At 43.0% G+C, this 19,637-nt stretch overlaps 1 long non-coding RNA gene across 1 annotated transcript in view; it reads left to right on the top strand.

Moving 5' to 3' along the window:
- LOC138747690 (uncharacterized) overlaps positions 1–18,848 on the top strand; it is a 178,471-nt gene extending 159,623 nt beyond the window's left edge. The window contains exons 9-10 of the long non-coding RNA XR_011347618.1: positions 17,336–17,430; positions 18,543–18,848. This is a non-coding gene — a long non-coding RNA (uncharacterized lncRNA). The remainder of the gene's footprint in view (positions 1–17,335; positions 17,431–18,542) is intronic.
- The last annotated feature ends 789 nt before the right edge of the window (positions 18,849–19,637 follow it).

Below are 19,637 nucleotides of genomic sequence, written 5' to 3' on the forward strand. Positions count from 1 at the left end.
TGAAAAGCGGCTCAAGACTGCCAGCATACCCCCCCCCCCCCACCCCCAACTCTGAACTGGTGATCCGTGGGTCTGTTATATACTTCAGGTGGTCCATGGGTGAAGAAAGAAACCACCGATCTAAAAGATGGCACCGTTGCAATCCAACACACCCCAATGGAGTGTCTTCACCTTTGGTATATTCCTACACGAGGACAGTATTCAGGAGAGTCTTTCTGTAAACTAGCCGTTCCATCCTTGTAACTGCTCTACATATGTGGGTTAACAAATCTGTTGTTGAAACTGGCCAAAAAAATGTACACAAGATACTTATTTGTGGTTCTGCTAAATGATCCTTGCTGAATTTACTGATGCTCTTCAGTCTCTCTGCATCGTGATGTTTAAAGCTAATGAGTAGCAGCTGAGAGGAGAAACTTGGCAGATGTTGAAATAATTTTGGGCAACTAATGCTCAGAGCAGTATTTTTTTTCCGAAGGCAATTTGAGATGTAGAGGCAGATAAAATCTTTGGAATTCTTCATGCGAAGACTCATTTTAATGAATGGTAATTAATAGGCTCCACACATGTTCTGAGTGATTACCTCATACTTAATTAATTTTGATATGTCCATGATGTCAAGATGACTGGCAACGTTGGAGATCAAATTGAGTTACACTGGTGTAGATTTTGGAGGATGGAGCCTGAACTTTTTTTTAAAACAAGCACTCTTCATGGCAGATTGCAGGTTGTGAAGTTTCACGGATGGTTGCAAAATCGCTCCCTACTATCGCAAAGAATCTCCGCAGCATCCCCTTCAATCAAGGACGAGAGAAAAGAAAGAATGCAGATAAAGCATCACAGGATTATTGAAATTTACATCACAGAAGGAAGACGTTTGCTCCTTCTATTGGTCAAAAATAAGTGATAGTCGAAGTCCGAAAATCCGGACTGCTCAGGGATTGGGTCGGTCTGGATTTTTGGATTTTTTCCAGATTCTTGGGCATTACTTTTAAAATTCAAATTTAAGTAGGAATAAAGAACAAATACATTTTGATAGTTTATTCATTAGCAAATACAGCATGGTTTATTTATCAAAAGAGCAGTTTTAAAGAAAAATAAAGTTAACACCTGATGTAAAGATTATTTTTTTCACTTGTTGCCGCTGTGCATCTGTGGCGGGTGGGCACGCTAAATTTACAAAGTTTGCGAGTTTTCGGGATTCTCGGTGGATCTGGATTTCTGCCATCAGGACTTTTGGAATCTGCTGTAATTCTGTCTCTTGGCTCACACTGCTCACAGGATACGGGGTCTTCCTTGCATTTTTTAAATATGGTACTGCCTTTAGGTAATAGATTTAGAGAACCCTCTGCTCCCCCTCGCCATTCTCTGAGCCAAATAATTTTTCTCAGTTCCCCTCTATTCCTTCTAGTATTCCATGCCCTCTCGTGACTGACCTCTATTAAAAGAAATGCATCTATTCCACTTCCCTTATTGAAGTTTCATATAACTTTACAGAAATGCTGAGAAAACAGAATAAGGTTGTTGGAATTCACAGCCAAATTCCCTCTGTTCGTTTAAAATCCATTAATCACAGCAATCACGAAAACTCTGCGATACACTTTTTGATGCTTAATTTATCCTCAGCTTTAGAAAGAGGAGAGGTTTTAATCCCATGTTGTTCCTATTGTATATCTTGGAAAACATGGCTCAATTAAATCTCCCTTTGATCTTTCTGTTTCAAGGAAAATAATCCCAGCCCAGAGAGGCTCTGGGTATAACTATAATTCTCCATTCCTGGCAATGTCTTTGTAAATGTTTATTGGACCTTGCCTTGTGCCACCACATTCTTCATTTAGAAAGAATATGCAGATTTCCATAAACTACTGCCAGCTTGCTAACTTCCTATGATGGATATCCAATCTCCTACTGTCTCTCTCTCTCTCTCTCTTCACACACATACACACGCAAGCGTATACACACACACGCACATGCACACGTGCGCACACACACGTGAACACACAAGTACACACACACTTACACGTATACACACATGTACACACGCACATAAACACATGCATGCACGCACACAAGTACACATGTGCGTACACATGTGCGTACACACAAACGTACACACACGCGCGCATACACACAAAAGTACACACACGCGTGTACACACACACACACACACACACACACACACACACACACACACACAATAGAATGATTGTCAAATCCCTTATCAATGTTTACATATGGTTAGGAGTCTAATTTTAAATGAAATAGTATTTCTGCATCTTAGGTACATAAAGTACATAAATACGGGGATTAACCTTCCTCTCACCCTTGCATCAATTTACCCTCAGCTCATTCCAAAGAGGTTCTTCATGTGCCAAATCTGCTGCTTTCCTTATTGTAAAGATCCACTACCTTTCATAGACTGAGTGACACTTTCCCCTCGGAATCAGAAATATGAACTCTTCCCCTTGGAAGAGACATGAGCACAAAATGAAGGTTCATGTACAACCCGACGAATCACCGTCTCTCCAGACCACAGGGCTACACCAAAACACCCAATACACAGTCCATAGAGATCACACAAATAATCAAACTAAATACATATAAACATTTGGGATAATTGTCATAGTTACAGAATACTGTTCATCAGTCTCCCAGCTTGTGAGAACGTTATTCCCTGATTTTGATGCTCCTGGACCTTCTTTTTAATGGTAGTAGGTTGAAGATTCAGTGCCCTAGATAGAAGGCATCTTCTATAATTATTTGAGCCCTATTTAGACAGCATTTGCAGTGAATTTCGTCTTTAGAGGAAAGGGAAACCCCAGTGATCCTCTAATGATGCACACTAATTATCTGCTGCATTCCAATATTACAGCAGTAACTTGAATGGACGTGTTAGGATAGCTAACGTATCGTGCGCGCATGTATGTGTGTGTGTGTATATTTGTGTGTGTGTGTGTGTTTCTGTGTGTGTGTGTTTGAAGACACTCATACTTGTGGGGCAAAGTTCCAACATATAAAGAATTGAAACTTCATTGAATATTCTGATAATCCAATTTCTTACTGCTAAATGATATGGGGTCAGGAGTATACTTTTAATTTCAGTAGATTTCTGCAAATCTTCCTTCTACCAAAGCAAAATATCTAATTTCAGTGAGCTTTGTGCAGCGTAATATTACCCAATATAAACTTAACATTGTTAGAGACATTCTACAATATTTTAAGAATGCTTTTTGAAGGTTTCATCGTATATTTCCACATTTTACTCTACAAGGCAAATGTTAAAAAATTGCAGTAGGATGGGCTCTCCAATATTTATTTAGTTTAGTCAAATAATGTTTAGATCAGCAGCAGGTGAAAGGAATTTCCAATAATCATTTTGCACTGATCCTTAAGTTTGGTTGAAATCCGCAAGTGTTCGCAATACATATGAGAGCAGCCAGATGGAATCACTGTTTGCAATCTCTCCATTCCCTTTGTTGCTGAGGTAATTAGGGAAGTATTTGAGCTTGAATGAAGATTGTGCTTTCAAGTGTTTAGATCTGGTTTATAAATCTCATGTAATGAGAACTAAGCAGAATTTGTTCTGTGTGCTGAGATCTTGTTTTAAGATCAGACTGACCACATTGCATCAGCCTTGTGTTTCTGAAGTGATGTGTTTTTAGGTGAGCCATTATTTTCCTGTGTCACTGATAGTGAGTTCAGCCTTATTCTGTCAAAAACTTGGTTATGTGTCTCAATCTCTTCTTTAAGGTCATTGCTTACCATCAAGGACAATTGGCTTCCATTCTGGGTGGACGGATTCTGTGGTGGGAGGAATGACCTATGTGGGAATTACAGATTCCTTAGAGGTGGGGAAGAAGGGCTTGAGGTTAACGTTCAAGTACAACCTGATGAAGCAGCATTCTCCGGTCCTCAGGGCAAAAACATGCAGGCATACACACAGACATAAGGCAAACTTATGCAGCATGTATGTACATATATCATAATAGATAAGCATTGTTAAATAAATAGTAGAGTCTCAAAGGGTTTGTATGAACATTTCATCAGTTGTTAGGCATTCTTGCTACCCATGGGAAGATGCTGTTTCTCAGCCTGATACTCCTGTATCTCTTTCCCAATGGGAGTAGTAGCTGGAAGATACTATGTGCGGGGGTCCTCAATGATTTTGTGAACCCTTCAGACAATGATCCTGGTAGTTCACGTCGATGGAGGGGAAGGAGAACCCAGTGATCCTCTCTACCGCTCTTATGGTCTTAAGATTGGGGATGGGGCGCTGATCGGGGAAGCTCCATTTTGTGAAAGATGTCTATGAATTCTCATCATGGAGGCTCAGGTTGCTCAGTGTCACTTCCTGGAGGTTTCCCTTCCTTCCATTTCGAGCAGTCACTGGCCAGGTATTCCTGTGAGTCAGAGAAGTTATCACAGTTTTGCAAGGAGACAACATTTTCTCTCTGCTCTTGTGGGTCAACTCAGAGTAGAGTGTTTGCTCAGAGAGGGTGGCATCAGTCACACAGATCGCATTAAGACCCGTGGGTTGTTCGTGATGAAAACACCGAGGATGTTGGCCTTGGAAAAGATACTCCTATCAATTCACCCATTCTGATAATGGTGGTGGAGGCTGGAACATTTAAGGGCATTTAATAGACTCTTAGACAGGCACATGGATGAAAGAAAAATAGAGGGTTATGGGGTAGGGAGAATTTCTTTTTTTTTTGTATATATAAGTCAGCATAGCATTGTGGGCTGAATGGCCTATACAGTGCTGTAGTGCTCCACGCACTATGACTTTTTAAGGGTAGCACTGATAGTGCTTCTCTCAGGGCCTGGTGTAGTTTTCTCCCTATCTCAGGAAACTGGAGATTACTGTTGCTAAATTGGTCATGAGCGTAGTCCCAGGTTTGAGGCGTTGATCTATCAACAATCGTTTCATCTTTTAGCCAAAGGCTTTACTGGGGCACTTGAGATATGGGTGCATTTTGTCATTTATGTCAGTCTTTGCCAAACGTTGGTTCCTGAAGGATGAAAAGTCTCTTGCTGTATCGCAATTGTCAGGAGATAATGTGATCCAGGGAGTGATGCAGATGAAAATTCTTAGTTTTCCAAGTGATGTATACAAAGAGGTGAGTCTATAGTGACATGAAGTTCCATCTCTAAGTGTCTTCTCTTCTTTGGCTTGGCTTCGCGGACGAAGATTTATGGAGGGGGTAAATGTCCACGTCAGCTGCAGGCTCGATTGTGGCTGACAAGTCCGATGCGGGACAGGCAGACACGGTTGCAGCGGTTGCAGGGGAAAATTGGTGGGTTGGGGTTGGGTGTTGGGTTTTTCCTCCTTTGTCTTTTGTCAGTGAGGCGGGCTCTGCGGTCTTCCTCGAAGGAGGTTGCTGCCCGCCGAACTGTGAGGCGCCAAGATGCACGGTTTGAGGCGATATCAGCCCACTGGCGGTGGTCAATGTGGCAGGCACCAAGAGATTTCTTTAGGCAGTCCTTGTACCTCTTCTTTGGTGCACCTCTGTCACGGTGACCAGTGGAGAGCTCGCCATATAACACGATCTTGGGAAGGCGATGGTCCTCCATTCTGGAGATGTGACCCACCCAGCGCAGCTGGATCTTCAGCAGCGTGGACTCGATGCTGTTAACCTCTGCCATCTCGAGTACTTCGATGTTAGGGATGAAGTCGCTCCAATGAATGTTGAGGATGGAGCGGAGACAACGCTGGTGGAAGCGTTCTAGGAGCCATAGGTGATGCCAGTAGAGGACCCATGATTTGGAGCCGAACAGGAGTGTGGGTATGACAACGGCTCCGTATACACTTATCTTTGTGAGGTTTTTCAGTTGGTTGTTTTTCCAGACTCTTTTGTGTAGTCTTCCAAAGGCGCTATTTGCCTTGGCTTGTCTGTTGTCTATCTCGTTGTCGATCCTTTCATCTGATGAAATGGTGCAGCCGAGATAGGTAAACTGGTTGACCGTTTTGAGTTTTGTGTGCCTGATGGAGATGTGGGGGAGCTGGTAGTCATGGTGGGGAGCTGGCTGATGGAGGACCTCCGTTTTCTTCAGGCTGACTTCCAGGCCAAACATTTTGGCAGTTTCCGCAAAACAGGACGTCAATCGCTGAAGAGCTGGCTCTGAATGGGCAACTAAAGCGGCATCGTCTGCAAAGAGTAGTTCACGGACAAATTTCTCTTGTGTCTTGGTGTGAGCTTGCAGGCGCCTCTGATTGAAAAGACTGCCATCCGTGCAGTACCAGATTAAACAGCGTCTTCATGGTTGAGGTCTTTCATGGCTTGGTTCAGCATCATGCTGAAGAAGATTGAAAAGAGGGTTGGTGCGAGAACACAGCCTTGCTTTACACCATTGTTAATGGAGAAGGGTTCAGAGAGCTCATTGCTGTATCTGACCCGACCTTGTTGGTTTTCGTGCAGTTGGATAACCATGTTGAGGAACTTTGGGGGGCATCTGATGCGCTCTAGTATTTGCCAAAGCCCTTTCCTGCTCATGGTGTCGAAGGCTTTGGTGAGGTCAATAAAGGTGATGTAGAGTCCTTTGTTTTGTTCTCTGCACTTTTCTTGGAGCTGTCTGAGGGCAAGTGTACACAGAGGCAAAAGACACCTGGACACTCTTAGTCAAGGACTGATCATTTTCTTTGAAGATGGAGGCAACAAAATTGTAAATATTTCCCACTAATCCTGAAGATTTATACCACTCTGGTATGAAGATCGTCGAAGGTTAGATGAAGTATTCCAGTGAAGAAGAGGTACAAAATGGTGTGTTTTACCCTAGCAAGAGAGTAGGTTGTTCAAAATCAGGGCTTGAATGACATTATATAGCAGGCATAGTGGAATAGCAATAAGTTTCTGAGGACCACTAATTTTGAGAAGGCTTTCTGTAGGGATTGAATTTTGAAACAAGGAGGTTATGCAGCAACTGTACAAGGTAATAGTGAGGCTGCATCTGGAGTATTGCATGTTCTCATCTCCTTACTTGAGGACGGATGTATTGGCTTTGGAGAGGGTGCAGAGGACTTTCACCAGGTTGATTTTAGAGATGGGGGGGGGTTAGCCTATGAGGAGAGATTGAGTCATCTGGGGTTGTACTCGCTTGAATTTAGAGGAATGGTGGGGGGGGATATTATAGAAACATAAAATTATGAAAGGCGTCGATAAGATAGAAGCAGGTAGTTGTTTCCATTGGAGGGGGTGACTAGAACTAGGGGACATTGCCTCAAGATCTAGTGTAGTAAATTTAGGATGGAGATGAGGAGGAACTGCTTTTCCCAGAGGGTGGTGAATCTATGGAATTCACTGCCCTTTGAAGAAGTGGAGGTTACCTCAGTAAATATATTTAAGACAAGGTTGGATAGATTTTTTTACAAAGCAATATGGGGACAATGCAGGTAGATGGAGATGAGTCCATCATCAGCCATGATCTCATTGACGGGCCGGATGACCTACTCGGTTCCTATTTGTTATGTTCTTATGTATGGCTAGCAGCTGAGGCTGCCATCTATTTTCTACAAACCTTCATGAGCCAGTAGCATGTGGTGAGTTATGACTGCATGGGCAGGTAAGAGAAGGTTACATTAAGAAGACAACATTCCCAGTTGTGCAGCATCCCCTCAGTGCTCCAAGGAAGTGCTATCCTGGAACATCAGCTGGAGTGGAACCTGAGCTCATAACTTCTTCACTTCAAAACTGAGCCTTCCTTACACCTGAATAAGGTTTGCTGTAAAAATGCAAGGTGCAGAAGTCATGTACCACAATGCAGTTAAAGGAAAGAAATAGTGGTCAGTGGGGTTTGTTATAGTCATGTACCCCTTTTACACTTTCTTCTTTTCTTTGGCTTGGCTTCGCGGACGAAGATTTATGGAGGGGGTAAAAAGTCCACGTCAGCTGCAGGCTCGTTTGTGGCTGACAAGTCCGATGCGGGACAGGCAGACACGGTTGCAGCGGTTGCAGGGGAAAATTGGTTGGTTGGGGTTGGGTGTTGGGTTTTTCCTCCTTTGCCTTTTGTCAGTAAGGTGGGCTCTGTGGCCTTCTTCAAAGGAGGTTGCTGCCCGCCAAACTGTGAGGCGCCAAGATGCACGGTTTGAGGCGTTTTCAGCCCACTGGCGGTGGTCAATGTGGCAGGCACCAAGAGATTTCTTTAGGCAGTCCTTGTACCTTTTCTTTGGTGCACCTCTGTCACGGTGGCCAGTGGAGAGCTCGCCATATAACACGATCTTGGGAAGGCGATGGTCCTCTATCCTGGAGACGTGACCCATCCAGCGCAGCTGGATCTTCAGCAGCGTGGACTCGATGCTGTCGACCTCTGCCATCTCGAGTACTTCGACGTTAGGGATGAAAGCGCTCCAATGGATGTTGAGGATGGAGCGGAGACAACGCTGAGATCCCAGTAAATAGTCATGTCAGTGACCTGTGTTTAAAGCCGGGTCAGGTGAGCTCGGAGCATTCACACTGAACCAAGAAAAGCCAGTTCAATGCGATCTTTTACATAGGAACCCGACATCCAGGTGCTAAAGGAGGCAGGACCTGCAACATTACAGGGTCAGCATCCCAGGAAGGTGGGTAGGCCTTTTACACTGGAGCCAATGCAAAACACATCATCTCTGATACTACCTACCTTGGTGGGTAAGTACCAGGATGAAAACGGCCCCTCATCCCGTTTCGTCGCGTTCACACAGGGAAGTGAAACTGTAAAAAGTTGGTTAATTACCATCTTTCATGGGCAATGTAAAAAGGCCTATAGAAAGACACAGTATAAAAACAGGCCCTTTGACCCACCAAGTCCATGCTATCAACCACCCAGTTGCACATCTGATATTAAACTTTTTAAAAACAATTCTTCCCACATTCCCATCAAATTCCCACCCCCCAGATTTTACCAATTTATTGAGGTCCTTCCCATAACCTGGGCAACTAGAACTGCACACAATGCACCATGTCGTCTCACCATCTCTTTGTTCATCTGCATCATGAGGTCCCAACCTTTGTACTCAATAGCCCACCTAATGAAGACATGAGTACTCATGACCCCATCCAATGAAGACAAGTGAGCCAAATGCTGCCTTCACTGCCCTGTCCATCTGAGTTGCCATCTTCAAGGACCTATGTACTTGTGCCCCCAGGTCTCTCAATTCTAATAGAATGCTACATTTCCAACATTGGAAGAGTGTTTACACTCCAAAATTCTTCATTGGCTGTAAAAGGGATGCCCTGAAAGGGAGTGAAACAAATACAAATCTCTCCTTCTTCCTTACCCCAGGGGATGTCAGGCATCATATCCCCTATTGCTGAAGTTAACTGATGCAGCCATTACAGACACCCACTTGCAGAGCAAGCCAGGAATTAAAAAATATTATTTTCTTAACTTAAGTAACTAATGAGTGGAATGCCAACATGAGTTGCCCAGCACTGATCCAAACAAAATTTGTAATTCAATAAAGTGCAATTTATACCTCTCTTATCCAGAACTCTGTGTTCTGACATCTCCTGTGGTCCGGCACATTTGGATCTGCCATTGTTAGTACAAACTCCTTATAGACAACGTGGGACTCGAACCCTGGTCCCATTCTACCTTTGATATGTTTACATAGGGGGTTCCCTTAGGGGTCAATTTTCTGTGGGCTGGCAATGGTCAGATCCCGATGTCACCAGATTAAAGAGGTACAACCTGCACAGTATTATCAAGGCTCCATTGATAAAGATGTGTACAGTATTCTTCCCTGCAGTGCCTACTTAATTCTTACTCTGCTTCAGGCAGGAAAGGGAATGATTAAAGTGCAGGAAAGAAGCAGAGGTTGTAGATGAGAGATTTAAAGATACGAGACTGAAACAACAAGAATAATATGATTAGTCATGAACTCTTAGCAGTCACAACCAGGCACTTTTCTCAGATCTATACACTGCTATAATTAAAAAAAGTTTCTTTCGACCATTATATTGGATTTCAGTGCAAGGTTAGAAGTTGGAAAGTGAATCTCTTTAATGGAGTATTTGACAAAGCCCTACATGGGAGGATAGTTCAGAAGGTTAAGACACTAGGTATCCATGGAGTGGTGTAAACTGGATTTGTAATTGGCTGTGTGGGAGAAAACAGAGAGTGGTAGTGGATGGGTACCTCTCAGACTAAGGCCTGTGATGAGTGGTGTGCCTCAGGGATCGGTGTTGCAACCATTGTTGTTTGTTGTCTATATCAGTGATCTGGATGATAATGTGAGAAACTGGATCAGCCAGTTTGCTGATGACAGAAATATTGGAGACGTTGTGGACAGCAAGGAAAGTTTTCACATCTTGTGTATGGATCTGGACCAACTGGGTTAATGGGCCAGTGAATGGCAGTTAGAGTTTAATGCAGACAAGTGTGAGGTTTTGCATTTTGGAAGGGCCAACCCAAAGTAGGACAAATACAGTGCATGATAGAGCACCGAGGAGTGCAGAGAAGCAGAGAGATCTGGGAATGCAGATACATTGTTCCTGAAGGTGGCGTCGCAAGTGGACAGGATTGTAAAGAAAGCTTTTGCCGTCTTTGCTTTTGTAAATCAAAGTATTGAGTATAGGAGTTGTGATGTTGTTTAAGCCATTGGTGAGGCCAAATTTGGAATATTGTGTGCAGTTCTGCTTGCCTAACTATAGGAAAGATGTCAATAAGATTGAAAGAGTGCAGAGAAGATTTACTGGGATGTTGCCAGGTCTTCAGGAGTTGAGATTAAACAGGTTAGCACTTTATTCCTTGGAGTGAAGAAGAATGAGGGGAGATTTGATAGAGGTTTACAAGATTATGAGAGGTATAGGCAGAATGGAGGGGTGTAGGCTTTTGTCCACTTAGATTGGGGGAAAAAAATACAAGAGGTCATAGTTTTAAGATGAAAGGGGAAAGGTTTAGGGGGAACATTAGGGGAAGTTTCTTCATTCGGAGGGTGGTGGGAGTGTGGAATGAACTGCCATATGATGTGGTGAATGTGGGTTCGATCTTGTGTTTTAAGAATAAATTGGATAGATATGGATGGGAGAGGTCTGGAGGTTATGGAATGGGAGCAGGCCAGTGGGACTAGTGAAATGATAGCACAGACTAGAAGGGCCGAATGACCTCTTTTTCTCTGATGGTGAAGCACTGAAACTCTTATTGATTGGAAGAACTATGTCCATATTCCATCACCCAAGAATGCAACAGCCCAGCTGTTGTGAAAATCTGGGACAAAAAAAATAAATCTTTGACAGAAATTCAATTTGTTTCCTGTCTGAGGTTTCCTAATCAGGAAAATGAATCTATGGTTCAGGGATCTCTGTACTTGGAGCTCAAATGTCAAGGCATAGAAAGGTCAATTGAAGCCAAATATCACATTGCTTTCTCTGATACAACTTTAAACCTTCGTGGGGCAGTGATAATGTAAGCCTGTACCGTGGCCAAAGCCAAAATAGGTTTGTTTTTCACTTCATACATACGAACTCCTTCCTCTCAATTAGCCTTTTGCATCTGTACAGTTGTAGCCAAGTCCAGAGATGTTCACACAAATTAAGAGGCCACTGAATAAAACATTGGTTGGTAAACCTGAGAGGAAGATAGGGAGGAGCAAAGATTCGCCCACGAGTTTTGATGAGCTTAAAAATAACATTTTGTTGAGGCAGTTCAATAACAAGAATAACTTCAGTGGAATCCATTAACCCATAATGGCCTTACATTGAAAGCCACCAAGGCTCCACTTTCTTGTCCAAGTACTAGTTTGCCAAATCCACTGCCTCCTCAAAGAACCTTTCTAATGTCGTGCATAGAATTATTTGGAAGCCGCTGTATTGAAAAAGGCCATTTGGCCCAACTGATCAGTACTAGTGTTTGACTATTCCGACATGAGTCGGAGAAAACCTCAGAATCAGAATTTATTGTCATGAACATATCACAAAATTCCTTGTTTTGCGGCAGTGTCACATTTCTATAAACCACATTTCAAAATAAATAAAAATAGTGCTAAATAAAGAAAAAAGCCAAGTCAGGCAGTGTCCGTGATTCATTGTTCATTCAGAAATCTGATGGCGGTGGGGGTTGGGAGAGGCTGTCCTTGTGCCACTAAGTGCTCGTCTTTCTCTCTCCAGCTCTATCACCACATCCTTCTATTTTTTTTTTACTCCCACACCATTTTATCCAGATGCACCTTAAAGGCATTCATGTTAACCACTATGGTGACCACTATGGTGACCAATCACACTCTCCACCACATCCTGGATGATTTTCCTGAAATGAATCTACTTGTGACCATCTTTTATTTTATTTTTTTCTTTTTATCCCCCTGAGCCATCATGTGCAGTTGTACCCAAAAATAGCATGGGTGTCCGAGTGGATGTTTTCTCTCCACCTCAAGGTTCTGGGGGAGTTCCGTGTGAAGAGGGATTTGCAGTCACAAGGCTAGCGAGTGATTTATACATACGAGGAGGTGTGAGGTGAGTCCTACAAATGGGAAAATCATGAAGAGATGTAGTTGTTTTTAATCTATTTAGTCATGGCATCCGATGGCAAGGCCAGCATTCTTCCCACAGGCAGTGAGAATGCTAAATGACTAAAGGATCTACTCACACTAACCATCCGAGACTCTCATTTGCACAAAGCAAAATCTATTTATTTATATACTGTAGATAAAATAATTGTCCTGCATATGTACTTTTTGTCTGTGTATGTGTTATGTCTGGTTGTGTGTCTGTTGGTTTAGCATAGACGACTGGAGAATGCTGTTTCGTCAGATTGTACTTGTGCAATCAGATGACAGTAAATTTGACTTGAATTTATTACTTGTCCTTAATTACACGCTTATAAGATCTGAGGGTAATTACAATATAAGTCCAAAAATCCAGACAGCTCGGGGATTGGGTCAGTCCAGATTTTCCAGATTTTTTGGATTCTCAGGCAGTACTTTTATAATTCAAATTTAAGGGGGATAAAGAAGAGATGAACAGGTGAATGTTGATAGTTTATTCATTAGCTAATATACCAAAAATGAGCAGTTTTAAAGAAAAATCAAAATGCCACTGTACATCTGTGGTGCCCACAAAAGCCTTCTAAATTTAAAAAGTTTGAGAGTTTTTATAAAGTCCGGATTCTCGAGTGGCATCTGGATTTTTGGACTTCTTCTGTATCAAGGCCAGTTAGAGAAAGGACACTAGATTTCCACCGCTTAAGGACATCAGTGAACCAAATACTTTTTCAATGATAGCCTGATCGGTACATGATTTCCATGCTTCTTTTTTCTACAGGATTTTTCATCCAGATTTTTTAAATCATTTGAATTTACAATTCCACAGCTGTAAAAGAAGGATTCAGTCACTTTTTCCCTCATCAATACTGGTCCAAAAAAAGATAACCATTACCTTGGGAACGAATCCCTCATTAGTGGGGGAACAAAAGAGTTGCATTTTTATGGCACTTTTCAGGGGCTCAGGATAATCTAATGAACTGTCGTCGGTAATCTAATGTAGGGAAGGAGGTGGCAATATTGTGTCTAAAAATAGATAATGCTCTGTTTTAGTTTGTGAGTAATGGGTTAAGGGCTAAATGTATCCAATGGTGCTGGAAGAAACACATCTATTACTAGGTCATAATGTTTGTTTTAGTGACCTTTCTCAGTGCTGAACAGGAACATCAGGCTAGATTTTTGTGTTCAACCCACTGGATTGGGGCTTAAACCCGCCACCCCCTGACTCAGAGAGAGAGCAAGGTGCAAGCTGCTGGGATTCCAGATTGTACAGGGGGAAGTTTCAGCTGACACATATAAAATGGCCTTTGCTATGAACCATTGCAAAACCGGCTTGCTAAAAATAATAATGTTTTGGGAAAAAAAATCCCAGTTTAAAATACAACAAGAGTAAAATATCAAAGGATCATCATGGCTCGAAATTTTCAATATGGTCTGAGGAATAGTTCCAAATTTTGAATCTGTGTTGTTTTTGGAAAAGTTACACTACTTCTTGAGATCTGAATGCCAGAAATCATTTTATTTGAGTCCCATTATAGTCATAAGAGAGATCTGAAACCGAGATCCCAATGTGAATGGATCATTCTTTTCACCATGTTTCTAATAAACCAGACCTTCCAAGTGCTATTAACAATAATTTGAATAAGCCTCAAATACTCTTACATATGATAACCATATTAAGATCTTAATGAAATCGTCAAGCAACATTAATAATCCTGTCCTTCCCAAGTCTGGACTAAATGATCGACTGGAAGGTGCTCTGACTGTAATCTCCATTTTGCAACCAATATCACCACTTACAATGAAATGAAGCCATGATTCAGATGGGCGTACACTAAATGGCATTTGGAAGTTCCCTCTCCCCACACACCCTCCCCCTGTGTCTCGTGCGATTAAATTTAATTGTTTACACATTACAAGGGAAAGTGTTGTGCTGGATTCCCACAAGGCTCGATTTAATGGAGGCCTGCACATACTTAAGGTCGGTGTATGGGCCTCCAACCCAAAATGTCACATGCAGATTGGATGGATGTTGCCACCATGCTAAATTGCTGTTCACTATGCCTAGAACAGAGGGGAGAAGGAGAAGGGGGAGGGGTGGGGGGGGGGAAGCAGGGGAAAAGAGAGCAGGGTAAGAGGGTGGAGGAGAGAGAGAGGAGAGAAAAGAGATGAGGGAGATGGCGAAGAAGGGAGAGAGTTGGGGAGAGGGTGAAGGTGAGAGGGTAAGGGTTGATGAAGGGGTAGAAGGAGGCAATAGAGAGGGAAGGAAAAGGGAAAGGAGAGAGGGCTGGGGAAGCCAAGGTGGAAGGAGAGGAGAAGAGATGGAGCAGGAGATGAGACAAAGGGGAGAAAGAAGGAGAGGAGATTTAATTTCAACATACTGCATGGTGACAGGCCATTTCGACCCATGAGCCCATGCTGACCAATTACACCCAATTAACCTACAATCCCTGGAACGTTTCAAATGGTGGGAGGAATCCAGAGCCCCTGGGGAGAACCCACACCGACATGGGGAGAACATACGAACTCCTAACAAACAGCGCAGGATTCGAACCCCAGTCCAGTTCACTGGCGCTACAACAGTGTTGCGCTACCTGCTACGCCAACTATGTCACACAAAGATTGAGAGGACAATGGCGGTAAAAAAGCACTGATCTGCCTTCACCCATCTGACCATCTTCCATACCTGGCATGGGATCCTGTAAACCACATTGCACAAAAGATGTGATCACATGGGAGAGTTACCAGGGCTGGAAATTGTTAACTATGAGGAAAAATTGGATAGGGCTGTGGTTGTTTTCTTTGGAGCAGCAGAGGCTGAAGGGAGACTTAATTGAGGTACCAGAACAGAGTTAATGAGAAGAACCAATTTCCCTTAGCCAACTGATCTAAACTATGAGCTCTTGGACTTACAGTAACTGGCAGCAGGTCAAGAGAAAACATTTGTTCACCCAGACAGCTGGAACTGGAACGCAGTGCCTGAAAGGGTAGTGGATGCAGAAACCTCATTGCCTTTAACCCTTTGGACTCTGGCCATTTTTAGCCTTTCATAATATATACCTTCGACTGGGCCCATGGGTAAACCAGAGTTAGTTGATCTCTTCAGTCACTGATACCACATTATATCTAGCCTAGAAACTCAAACAACAATTTTGAATTGTTCTTACCGTTAATTCCAGTCCTTTTTCTTGTTGTGGAACTTGGTGAGGCAGCTGTTTTTACCCCAACTTTTGCAAAGAATAATTTTACAGTACGAACACCAATGTGAACCTGCTGGTGGATGAGTATAAAACCACTCCCAGAAAACAGGGGCATGGAGTACATGCACTTGTCGGTGGTCCAGGGAAACTGGGACACGGAGTCCAAAGGGTTACACCGCAAAGCTCGGACCTGCAGGGAGACAGGCGCTCGGATGGGGCCACGCTACTCTTTTTAGAACAGCCTAGTCAAGATGGTCCAAATGGCCTTCCACCACATCATAAACTTGCTATACCTTCTATGATTTATCACATTCTCGCCCCCTCCACCCCCTCCCAAACCAACTCAGTTTAAATAGTTTACGAATCAAACTTCTGTTTCCTGATGATTAAGATGTGACTCATCTCTGATGAAGCAGGTCTCTGTTTTGATGCAGGTCCTCATCATTTATGAAGGTAGCATTATTCCTTTCCCATCAGCTTACCAGATGTTCATTTATATTCTTTGTTTTATTAATGTACCAGTGCTGGAGCTAACCAATATCCTTTGTAAATCTCCAGAGGTGTGAAGAGCATCAGTCAATTATCCTCGCCTTAACTCTGCCGGTGGGTGGGTTACCATTACCGACACTTAGCCCTCTCACCTGATGTCCCACACTTCTCCCCTGCAGTACTGAGCTGGCTTATTCACTCTTTGGAATGTGTCCAACACGAAAGAGTTGTAGGTGCCTAGAATGCCTTGCTGGGGATGACGGCGGAGGCTGAAATATTGGGGCCATTTAAGAGACTCTTAGACAGGCACATGGATGAAATTAAAATAGAAGGTTATGGGGTAGGGAGGGTTTAGTGGCTTTTTTTAAGGAAGGAATATGTGGGTCGGCCCAATGTCGAGGGCCGAAGGGCCTGCACTGTGTTGTATTTCTCTATGATCTATGATCTACACTGTGATTGTAGTAAAAACACACCGAAATTCTGGAGGACCTCAGCCGGTCTCGCAGCGTCTCTTTGCTTATTCCTTGAAGAAATGCTCAAGCCCAAAACATTGGAAATATATCTTTGTCTCCTATGGATGCAGAAAAACTGGCTGAGGTGTGTTTTTACTCTCATGAGTGCGAAGGTTGAGAATCACTTCTCTAGACCCAATTGCTACTGAAATATTTTGCTTGAGAAAAATTGTCATTGGCCTATTTCCTTCGTACACATCACGAGTCAATGAGGTTCGATTAAAACAGTGGTTTTCAAACATTTTCTTTCCACCCACATACCACCTTAAGCAATCCCTGACTAATCACAGAGCACCTATGGCAGAGGGATTACTTAAATTGGAACGTGAGTGGAAAGAAAAAGGTTGAGAACCACTGCACTTCTCTGTATTCCCCCATCTATGTTTTGAAGAATGAAGTCGCACCCAGTCAATCTTTCCTGACACATCTGCTCACACATTCTGATGTTATCATTATGTTGATGTTCCATGTACCATACCAAAGGAAAATGTATTTGCAGCCTAAATAAATGAATTACCACAACTACAATATATGCACATGTACATAATGCCATGATAATTGTATGTATACTGAAGGGTCAGAGTTTGATTATAAGTCTGTCCAAATGGTAGACCATAACCATTATGTGTAGAGAGCTGGATTATCAGGTGCAATTCCCATTGAAATGTTCAAAATTCTTTCAGGGTTTTGCAAGATCAATGTCCAGGAAGATGTCTACCCTGGCCAGAGGGTCTCGAGCCAGAGGTCATAATCTCAAATAAAGGAGGTACCCATTCAGGTCAGAGGTGATGAGAGATTTAATCAAGAAAATGTGTCGACACTGTGGTTGTAGTTTACACAGCAATACTGGAGAAACTCAGCAGGTCACACAGCGTTCTTTATGTAAGCAAAGTTAAAGACTCATAACCAATGTTTTGGGCCTGACTCCTTCCATCAAGGTATGAGCAAAAGCAGGCAGGACCCTGAGTAAAATGGTCGGGGGACAATCAGGGGGAGGAGAGCAGGCCCATGGGCAAGTCATAGGTGGATATGGGTGGGAGGACACGAGAAAAAATCTGAGGGGATAGTTCTCTGAATAGAGAGGGAAGGGGGTAGAGAGTTGGAGGAAAGGAGACAGAGGGATGATAGGGAAGTGGCCTCACGGAAGCCAGATATGCCATCCTGTTGAAGAGTACCCAGGTGTTATTCCTCCAATTTAAGGGTGACCCTGGTTTGGCAGGTGCATAAAGCTGTGGACTGACAAGTCAGTGCAGGAATGGGGCGTGGAATTGAAGTGGTTGGCCACTGGGAGATCCCCGCTATTGCTGCGGACAGAGCGAAGACACTCAACGAAATGATCTCTCAGTTGGCATCCAGTCTGTCTGAAGGAGAGGAGAGGAGAGGAGAAACTTCTTCAACCAGAGGGTATCGAAGGTCTGGCATTCTCAACCTAAATGAGTGATGGAGGCACCAATGCAGCCGGCACTGCGCCCCCTCCCCGCTCTGACGCGGTGCACCCCACCCCAAGTCTGGTCTGGTCCGATGGCACTAAAAATCAATTGGTCAAGTGCCCTGATTACTTAGGGTGCAAGAGTGGAACACCACACTAATTCTGTTCCCATGAATTGACTCACGGTCAAATGAGTTCCTGGAGGAAATACTTGTGAGAACCTAAGAGAGCATTCCTACAGCTACAGTTACTGTGGAGTCTCATGAAGACAGCCATATGATATCTTTGTAGCTATTACAGGTCAGTGATGCAGATGCTTAATGCAAAGATGTCGAGTTTAGACTCCCGAGGTACAACTCGTAAAATATTGTATTACCGCCAGTGATCTGTGCTTTCTAATTAAAACTCGAGCTTGAATTGCAGGTGGAATTCCTTATGCTATTAAATTCCTTAATATTTAGATTAGCAGAAAGCTCACATCGACGCGCTGGACACTTCACGTCACTGCATCCCCCACGTATATTTTCCTTGATTGCGGTGAGAATTCCTGAAGGAGGTGAGCTTGCAGCGTCCCACTGGCCTTTTGCAAGGGCAACTGAGTGGATGGAAGAATGAAGTATGAAAGTCGGCAGACGCTGTGATTGTAGTAAAAACACAGAAATGCTGGAGGAACTCAGCTGGTCTCGCAGCGTCCAAGGGAGGTAAAGATATATAACTGACGTTAGTACTACCCTTAAAATCCATTAAAAGGTAAATCCCCCAAACAAACTCCAGGAAGAATACGGGTTAAACTTCATTCATAAATAAAAGGTCAGACTAATTAGTGACAAGGTCAATCTCACTAGATGATGAAGATTTTTCTTCCTGATCATTTTTTTAGATGTATTTTGGGCAGCTGATCATGAAAATTGCCTTAAAATTTCCTATCATGCATCATTTTTTTAGATATAACATATTTTTATGATTTCCTATCATATTTTAAGTCTACTGTATATTGCCCACAAAGCAACCTGTTTTGGTCAGTCCAAGCACGTCTGGGCATGCACTTAGTGCAGGTGCTATGCAAATGATGCCTTAGGCCTGGGCATGCATGGAAGGCATTTAAAGACATTGTTGAGAATTTTATTGGCAACTATAGAGCACCAAACGACATCCAGCAGATTGACCACATGCTTCAAGTGGACAAAGCCATGAAGTGCCATCGAAAATTCATTTTCTGCATTCGCACTTGAACTTCTTCCCTGCTGATCGTGGTGCCGTCATTGACAGGCACGGTGAAAGGTTTCACCAGATCGTTGCAACCATGGAAAAGCAGTATCAGTGCAACTGGAATCCATCAATGCTGGCCGAATATTGTTGGACACTGACACAAGAGGCATAAGACGCTGAGTACGAATGAAAATCAGCGGCAAAACATAGATAGATCAATGGAACTAATGCAGTGTGTCAGTATCATCATGTGATTAAACATGCTAAATTCAATAAAACTTGGGCAGCACGGTTGGCATAGTATTTAGAAAGGTACACAAAAGCTTCCAAAAATAAGTCAACTATTT

This window comes from Narcine bancroftii, chromosome 12 (genome assembly GCF_036971445.1).
Source record: "Narcine bancroftii isolate sNarBan1 chromosome 12, sNarBan1.hap1, whole genome shotgun sequence".
In the NCBI taxonomy this organism is placed as follows: Eukaryota; Metazoa; Chordata; class Chondrichthyes; order Torpediniformes; family Narcinidae; genus Narcine; species Narcine bancroftii.